This window comes from Triticum urartu, chromosome 3A (genome assembly GCF_056163025.1).
Source record: "Triticum urartu cultivar PI428250 chromosome 3A, HENAU_Tu73, whole genome shotgun sequence".
In the NCBI taxonomy this organism is placed as follows: Eukaryota; Viridiplantae; Streptophyta; class Magnoliopsida; order Poales; family Poaceae; genus Triticum; species Triticum urartu.
This window is the reverse complement of record NC_141875.1, coordinates 41,703,134-41,711,749: the sequence shown is the minus strand read 5'-3', so window position 1 is coordinate 41,711,749 and position 8,616 is coordinate 41,703,134. Positions and strand designations below refer to the sequence as shown.

The 8,616-nt window shown below is 40.9% G+C and overlaps 1 pseudogene; it reads left to right on the top strand.

Moving 5' to 3' along the window:
- Positions 1–4,289, top strand: LOC147978336 (uncharacterized; annotated as a pseudogene).
- Positions 4,290–8,616: the final 4,327 nt, after the last annotated feature.

Below are 8,616 nucleotides of genomic sequence, written 5' to 3'. Positions count from 1 at the left end.
ATGTCTGGAAGAGAAATCACTTATGGTAGTTTGGTCAATGTAATGGTCAGCAATGGATATTGTAAGGATGACAGTCTTTGCTACTTGAAAGATGAAAATATAGGGCTGCAAGGTGTTTGTGTGATTAAAGGCAACATTGAAGTAGTTCACATGGTGAGACAATTTGAGAGCACCCAGACATTGTCACTGACAGTTAGAAAGGGAAAGGTAGTTATTGAACCAGCGGTTGGAGAAGATCAACATGCACAGCAAATAGAAAAAGAGGCACCTGTTGTTTTTGCTGTTGCTGAATCAGGTGTTGTGCACAAAACAGTTCCTCCTAACTGTCAGTTACATCTTGGGACACAGGAAAGTGTAAATTTTTTGCCACTCAAATCAGTTCCTCCTAACTATCAGTTCCATCTTGGGACACAGCTTAACACTGAAGTAAGTGTCAATTATGCTGATTTTCAGTTTGATTCAGATGAGGAGGACAATGCAGTTAGTGAGGAAGCAATTCCTGTAGGCATGGACACTGATGAGGAGGACAATGCAGTTAGTGAGGAAGGTTCAAGCAGTGATGAAGATTTTGTAGTTGATGTTGACCACTTAGATGCAGGAGAAGAAGAAGATGACTCAGATTCAGTGCAGTATGTAGAAGAACAAATTGCAAATAGGAGGACAGAGGAACCTGAGCTAGATGAAACTCTTTCTGAAATAAAGAGGAAGAGAGCTGAATATATGTCAAGTACACACTGTGAGGGGGACACAGATCCTGAAGATATATATGACATGGAGCAGGAAGAAGATGATGAGGAGGCCCAAGAGATTCCAGTTCCTGAGCCTGTTAAGAAGAAGGCAAAGAGGCCAGGTCCTACTAGTAGGTCCCACTCTAGTGATGGTCCAAGCATTAATCCTGATTGGTTTCCATCTTCAGAAGAAGAAGATACAGGCTTTGAAGCAGATGATGATGGAAATGAACCAATGTCCTTTTTTATCAGCTCTGGCAGAAGGAGTACGGCTAAGAAAAGACCACCTAGGGTCTGGTATGATGAGGACAGGATGCATCCAGAACAGCAATTCCAGCTAAAGCTCTGTTTCAAAGATGTTTACCAATTCAGAGAGGCCCTTGTCAATTTGCATGTGAAACAACTTAGAAGATATAAATACCACAGAAACTGCAGTGATAGGGTAATTGTTTGCTGTGAGGGAGATGGTTGTCAGTTCTACATGGTAGCAGCATAGATAACAAATGAGCCCACTTTCTACATTAAGAAGATGAGGTTGGAGCACACATGTCCCACCCAGTCTGAGAAAACTAGGATTAGTTCAAGGTGGCTTGGCAACAAAATGCTTGAGACCATCAGATCAGATCCCAACACTACTGTACCTGCTATTGTTGACAAGGCAAAGAGGCAATTTGGGCTTGAGATTCCTAGGATGATGGCATGGAGGGCTAAGAAGAAAGCAAAAGAGATTGTGCTTGGTGATCACAAGAAGCAATATAAGAGGCTGAGAGACTATTTGGAGACTGTGAAGCTTACAAATCCTGGATCTAGGTGCATTGTCACTACTGTTAGTGGAACCAGAGAAAATCCTACTGCTGGACCAAGGTTCCATGGTCTATTTTTCAGTTTGAATGCATGTTGTGAGGGCTTCTTGAATGGATGTAGGCCATTCATAGGTCTAGATGGCTGCTTCATCAAATTGACTAGTGGTGCACAGATACTAGCAGCTACTGGAAGGGATGAAAACAACAATATGTACCCCATTGCCTTTGGAGTGGTTGGAGTTGAAGATACAGTTAACTGGTCCTGGTTCTTGACACAGCTAAAGTATGCTCTAGGGGGAAGTGAAGAGGGCAAGTTTGGAAAGTACACATTCATGTCTGATAGACAGAAGGTTAGTTCATTTGTTGTTCATTTAGTTGTTCATTTAGTTCATTTACTTGTTCATTTACATGTTCATTTAGTTCATTTACTTGTTCATGACTAGTTGGTAGGTGTCGAGTCGTAACCCTTCTTGTCGACACTTAGGCATAGATAGCCTAGGGTGACCCATGTGGTATCAAAGAACATATCCATCATCAAAGTGATGCCATCATGACTAGTTGGTACGTGTCGAGTCGTAACCCTTCTTGTCGACACTTAGGCATAGATAGCATAGGGTGACCCATGTGGTATCAAAGAACATATCCATCATCAAAGTGATGCCATCATGACTAGTTGGTAGGTGTCGAGTCGTAACCCTTCTTGTCGACACTTAGGCATAGATAGCCTAGGGTGACCCATGTGGTATCAAAGAACATATCCATCATCAAAGTGATGCCATCATGACTAGTTGGTACGTGTCGAGTCGTAACCCTTCTTGTCGACACTTAGGCATAGATAGCCTAGGGTGACCCATGTGGTATCATAGAACATATCCATCATCAAAGTGATGCCATCATGACTAGTTGGTAGGTGTCGAGTCGTAACCCTTCTTGTCGACACTTAGTCATAGCTAGCCTAGGGTGACTAGGGTGACCCATATAAAATCATTTAAAATCTAATTAACTCATATAAAATCATTTAAAATCATATTAACTCATATAAAATCATATAAAATCATATTAACCCATATAAAATCATATAAAATCATTTAAAATCATATTAACCCATATAAAATCATTTAAAATCATATTAACCCATATAAAATCATATTAAATCATTTAAAATCATATTAACTCATATAAAATCATATTAACCCATATTAACTCATATAAAATCATTTTAAATCATATAAAATCATATTAACTCATATAAAATCATATAAAATCATATTAACTCATATAAAATCATATAAAATCATTTAAAATCATTTAAAATCATTTCAATTCACTTTCATGCAGGGTCTACTCAATGCAGTGACAGCAGTATTCCCAAACTGCCATCATAGGTACTGTTTGAGGCACATCTATGCAAACTTCCAGAGAGCAGGATTTGGAGGAGAGGATTTGAAGAGATGCATGGATGCAGCTGCCTATGCTTACACTGAACATGACTTCAATTTGGCCATGGAAAGCATGAAGGCTGAGTGCACTGCTGCTTGGGAGTGGATGTCAAGAATTCCTGCTAAAGCTTGGTCTAGGCATGCAATGGACACTAATTGCAAAACTGATTTAGTGGTGAATAACTTAAGTGAAGTTTTTAATAAGTACATTCTAGATGTAAGGAACAAGCCAATTGTCACAATGATCAATGGGATCAAGGACAAGTTGCTAGTGAGGTTCCACCAGAAGAGAGAGGGTGGAAAATGTGCTAGATGGGAGATTGCACCAACCTATGCAGAGAAGTTGGAGATGAACAAGAAGTATGCAAGGGATTGCAAAGCACTCATAACTGGCCAAGGACTTTTCCAAGTCACTAGTGGAGACAAGACCTATGGTGTTGACACAAACATACAGACATGTGGGTGCAAGAAATGGGACATCACTGGAGTTCCTTGCAAACATGCTTGTTCTGCCATCTATAGGTCTAAACAGCTGCCAGAGGATCATATCAATGTGTTTTTCAAGAAATCTATGTACTTGGAGGCATATAAGCCAGTGATTTACCCTGTTCCTGGTCCAGATAGCTGGGTGAAAACTCCAACACCTGACATTGAACCACCACAGTTCAAAGATGACAAGAAGGGGCCAGCAGAAGAGAAAAGGAAAAAAGGAAAGTTTGAGCCACCTCAAGCAAAGCAGACATCTAGGATGGCTACTATAACATGTGGGAACTGCAAGCTGCAAGGACACAAGTACACAAGTTGTCCAAAGCCATTGAGGCCTGATCTGCAAATCAGGAAGGACAAGCACATGGTATTTTCATTTTGAAATCACTTGAATGTTCATTTCTATTGACTGATCATTATAAAGTTGTTTAATTTTTTGATTACAGGCAAACAGGACTGTACCAGAATGGCACCATGGTGCAGCTTCATCAGCTACTGGAAGTGCTAGGGGTGCACCATCATCATCTACTACAAACTCCTCTCCTGCTGCTACTGGAAGGGGAGCAAGGTATGCTACTACTCCTGCTGCTGCTGGAAGGGGAGCAAGGTCTGCTACTACTCCTGCTGCTGGAAGGGGTGCTAGTTCTTCTCCTACTGCTGCTGGTAGAGGTGCAAGATCTTCCACTGCTGCTGGAAGGGGTGCAAAAAGGTTCAAGCCTCCAAGAAGTTCTGCAAAAGCTTCTACTAGCCAGCCTGCAGGCAGTAGGCCAAAGAGGACAAAGTACATGAGCAAGAGGATGGAGGGGTACTTCTATGCCAGTGGGAACTACTAAATGCTCAAATTTGAAGTCTGTATGCAAGTGCATGTTTGTTAAAACCTATGTATGGAGTTGTGAACCTATGTATGGCACTTTGAAGTTATCTATGACATTACATCACTTTATTTATGACATTATGGCACTCAGAACCTATGTTTGTTAAAACCTATGTATGGAGTTGTGAACCTATGTATGGCACTTTGAAGTTATCTATGTTTATCTCCTGCTGTTAAAATTCTGTGCAAATAGATGTTCTGTGCAAATATATGTTGTGTGCAAAATAAATTTTGAACAAAAAAGATCTGTGCAATATATGTTCTGTGCAAATAGTATGGACAACTACAAACATTTCATTTGATACAAACAAAATACATTAATAAGTAGGCCATTGATCCAAAGATGCAATGATAATAAGTTGGATATTAGTTCTTAAGAGTACACAACACAAGTCTTCAGAGTACACAACACAAGTCTTGGACATAAAGATACATAAAGCATTACAGCTTATTAAGTGCATAACAGCACATTCAAATCAACTGCAGTGCTACCCTAAACCACACCACAATACATACTTAAAAATCATCACATATCTCCTTCAACTTCTTGATCTTGTCCTTGTACCCATGTTTCTGTTTGAGCAGATCTGCAATCATGTACTCCAGTTTTTTCTTCTCTTGTTTTAGTTGGTCCCTCTCTGTCACAATTTGGTCTCTCTCTGCCACTAGCTGGTCCCTCTCTTTCTCTGCCTTTGCCCTAAGTACCTGATGAAGATTGGTACAACCATGGTCTGCCAGCTTCTTCTTCTCCATCTCCTCTTTGAGATCACTTAGAGCCAACCTAACATTGCCCAGCTCTGCGATAGCATCCTCCTTGTCAGCAACCATTTTTGCAAAGTCCAGTTTGAAAAACCTCAGATCTTCCTCCATCTTCCTCTTTTCTCCAACTAGTTTGTAATTTCTTTCACCAAGCTCAACATTTTCTTTCAGCCTTCATCGATTTCTTTGTTATACATGCTCCACAATTCAGTGAGGGTGAACTGATAGCCACTGACCACTCTGGGTCTATCCACTCCAGATAATTGCACTTTAGTTCTGCCTACAATTAAATAAATATGTTCTCAATAAGAAATTGTATGAAATGTGCACAAATTCTATAATACTCTGTACACTCTCTACTTTGTTCTATCCACTGAATTGTAGTTCAGTTATATCCACTGAATTTTAGTTTAGTTCTATCCACTGAATTATATTCTATGCATCAATTGGTGCCTAAATCAAATATTACATCACTCTTAATTAATAGATATATTGTCAAAATTGTATGCACAAATTATGGGCAGAACCAATTATAAAAGCATATATAATTTTTTCCATCTATAAGATTGTATATGCATAGATTATGGGCAACAACTATTACATCAACAGAAGCAACAGAAGCAACAGAAGCAACATACCTTCTCCTCAGCACACGCAAGAAAACGTCTGCCTGTGTCCACAGATTCAAATGCAACAAGCCTGACGCAAGGTGCTTGATGCAGACAACGAGACGACAGGTCGTGAGCAATGCCACTCCATTCATAGCAAGAGATAGTCCTAGGAAGCTAACCAGCACACAAATTGCACAAATCAGCGGCCTGGTAAAAAATCCCCAAATGATGAACCCTAACCCTAGCGGGATGAACCCTGATCCGTGGGGGAGGTGAGAGGCGAACACGCATACCTGGCTAGTGACTTCTTCGCCGTCCGAAGAAGAGCTCGAGGACTGGTCGCTCCAAGAAACCATGGCGGAGCGGCGAAAGGCGGCGAGTCGACAGTGGCGGCGCCGGCGGTGGTCGGGTCGAGAGAGAGGACAGAGAGAGTGAGGAAATGGCTGGTCTGGTTCGAACACCGACCGGTACGGGCCACTTGAACGGGCGCGCCGAAACGGCCGTCTCTCGCCGTCTAACGGCGTCCGTCAACAAGCGCCACGTCAACCCGACAGGCGGGACCCACCTGTCGGATTCGCTGTTTTCTGGGCTAAAACGCAGCGTCAGTGCTCCGCGTTACAGATTAGCCCCATTGTTGGTGGTTTTGTGTGCCCTGCCTCAATTGTGGTACCGATCTGTTACCCTAGCCCATAATGTGGTGGTTGCTGGTAAATAACTCGGATATTTCACCATGTCGGTCAGCAATTTCTTAATTATTGCCACGATCAGGTGGTGTTCATGCCAGGATCTTAGTCATGAGTGAAAGTGGTTAAGTTTAATCCTAACTAAACAAAACATAGAGCATGCCGCACAATCCAGTGTTGTTGCTGCCACGATCTTAGTCAACTGGATAATACCATGTGTATTGTTGTGAGAATCAGTTGTAATGTATATCAATGAGATTTGTTTTTACGAAACATAGAACATGACACACGATCCGGTGTTGTTGCTGTCATGATCTTAGACCATGAGTGCACATGGTTAAGTTTAGAGAAAAGTATACTTTTCGTCCCTCAACTCTTCGCAAAGTTTAGTTTTCGTCCCTCAACTCTAAAACCGGACAGAGTGCACCCCGAACTCTCGAAACCGGTCACTTTTCGTCCCTGCTGCTGAGTCAATCTGGTTTTGACCACACGTGAACAGTGCACCAGATGAACAGTAAATTTGAAAAAAATAGCAAAAAAATTCAAAAAAATCTGAGATTTTATGGCATCAAAGATACTTAGGTGCGCCACATGCGTGCAAATTTTCATCATGTTTGGAAGTTCGAGGAGCACGCAGCAAAAAAAAAACAAAAGTAAATGTACACTGAAGTGAACAGTAAAATAAAAAAATAGCAAAAAAATATAAAAAATCTGAAATTTTTTGGCATCGAGGATGCTCAGGTGGGCAAGGTGCGTGCAAAATTTTGTGGTAAAATAAGATCCGAGGGTTTGGAAACCACCCAAAGCGGCACGCACACGTACGCTATTTTGTTTTTTTGGCACGACCTTCTCGGATGTCATTTTACCACAAAATTTTGCATGCACCTTGCCCACCTGAGCATCCTCAATGCCAAAAAATTTCAGAAATTTTTGAATTTTTTTGCTATTTTTTTTATTTTACTGTTCACTTCAGTGTACATTTACTTTTGTTTTTTTTGCTGCGTGCTTCTCGAACTTCCAAACATGATGAAAATTTGCACGCACGTGGCGCACCTGAGTATTTTCGATGCCATAAAATTTCAGATTTTTTTGAATTTTTTTGCTATTTTTTTCGAATTTACTGTTCATCGGTGTACTGTTTACGCGCGGTCAAAACTGGTTTGACTCAGCAGCAGGGACGAAAAGTGACCGGTTTCGAGAGTTCGGGGTGCACTTTGTCCGGTTTTTGAGTTGAGGGACGAAACTAAACTTTACGAAGAGTTAAGGGACGAAAAGTATACTTTTCTCTTAAGTTTATCATATGACTAAACGAAGCATAGAGTATGCCACACGATCCCGGTGTTGTTTGTGCCCCGTTCCTAGTCCATGAGTGCAAGTGTTAAGGTTAGTCCTAACTAAACAAAATATAGGACATGCCACACGATCCGGTGATGTTGCTGTCATGATTTTAGTCCAAAAGTGCATGTGGTTAAGTTTAGTCCTAACTAAAAGACACATAGAAGATTCCATGTGATCCGGCCAGTGGTGTTACTGCCATGATATATCCTAGTCCATGAGTGCAAGTGATTAAGCATAGTCCTAACGGAACAAAACATAGAATAGCCACACAATCCGGTGTTGTTGCTCCTATGATCTTAGTTCGTGAGTGCAAGTGGCTATAAGCTTAGTCGTAACTAAACAAAACATAGGGCATCCCAACTGCGAAGCTGAGAAACAACATGTCAACCTTGATTGCAAACGCGGATAATTAACAAATGTATGTTACAACTAGTAAGTAAACATCAATTTTGGTGTTATAGATTTTAAAACACACATTAGTTAGAGAAACAAAATATTCCTAGATCGATGAGTCACCAAATGAGCGTTAGTATAGCATTATCCTCCCGGGCCAAGTTTAGACAGAAATAATATAGAATTCGTTGGTTTAGTACAAAGACTGAAACCATGTGATGCACATTTGTTACAACAAAGGCCTCTAACCACAAGTTCGGATAGAAATGAAGGGAAATTTATTGTTTACACTCAAAGAACGAAACTCTGCGATGCAGGTTCAGGACAGCAGAGTCCCCTCCCCCCCTCCCATGGCACAAGTTCATATAGAAATAAAACAAAGTTCACTGGTTCGATACAAAAAATGTAACCAGGTAGAAGTACCAATAGACGAGTCTAGCAAACAAGAAGATACACTTGAAAAGCTAAATAGAGTACAAAGCATCCAGATATGCAATGAAAT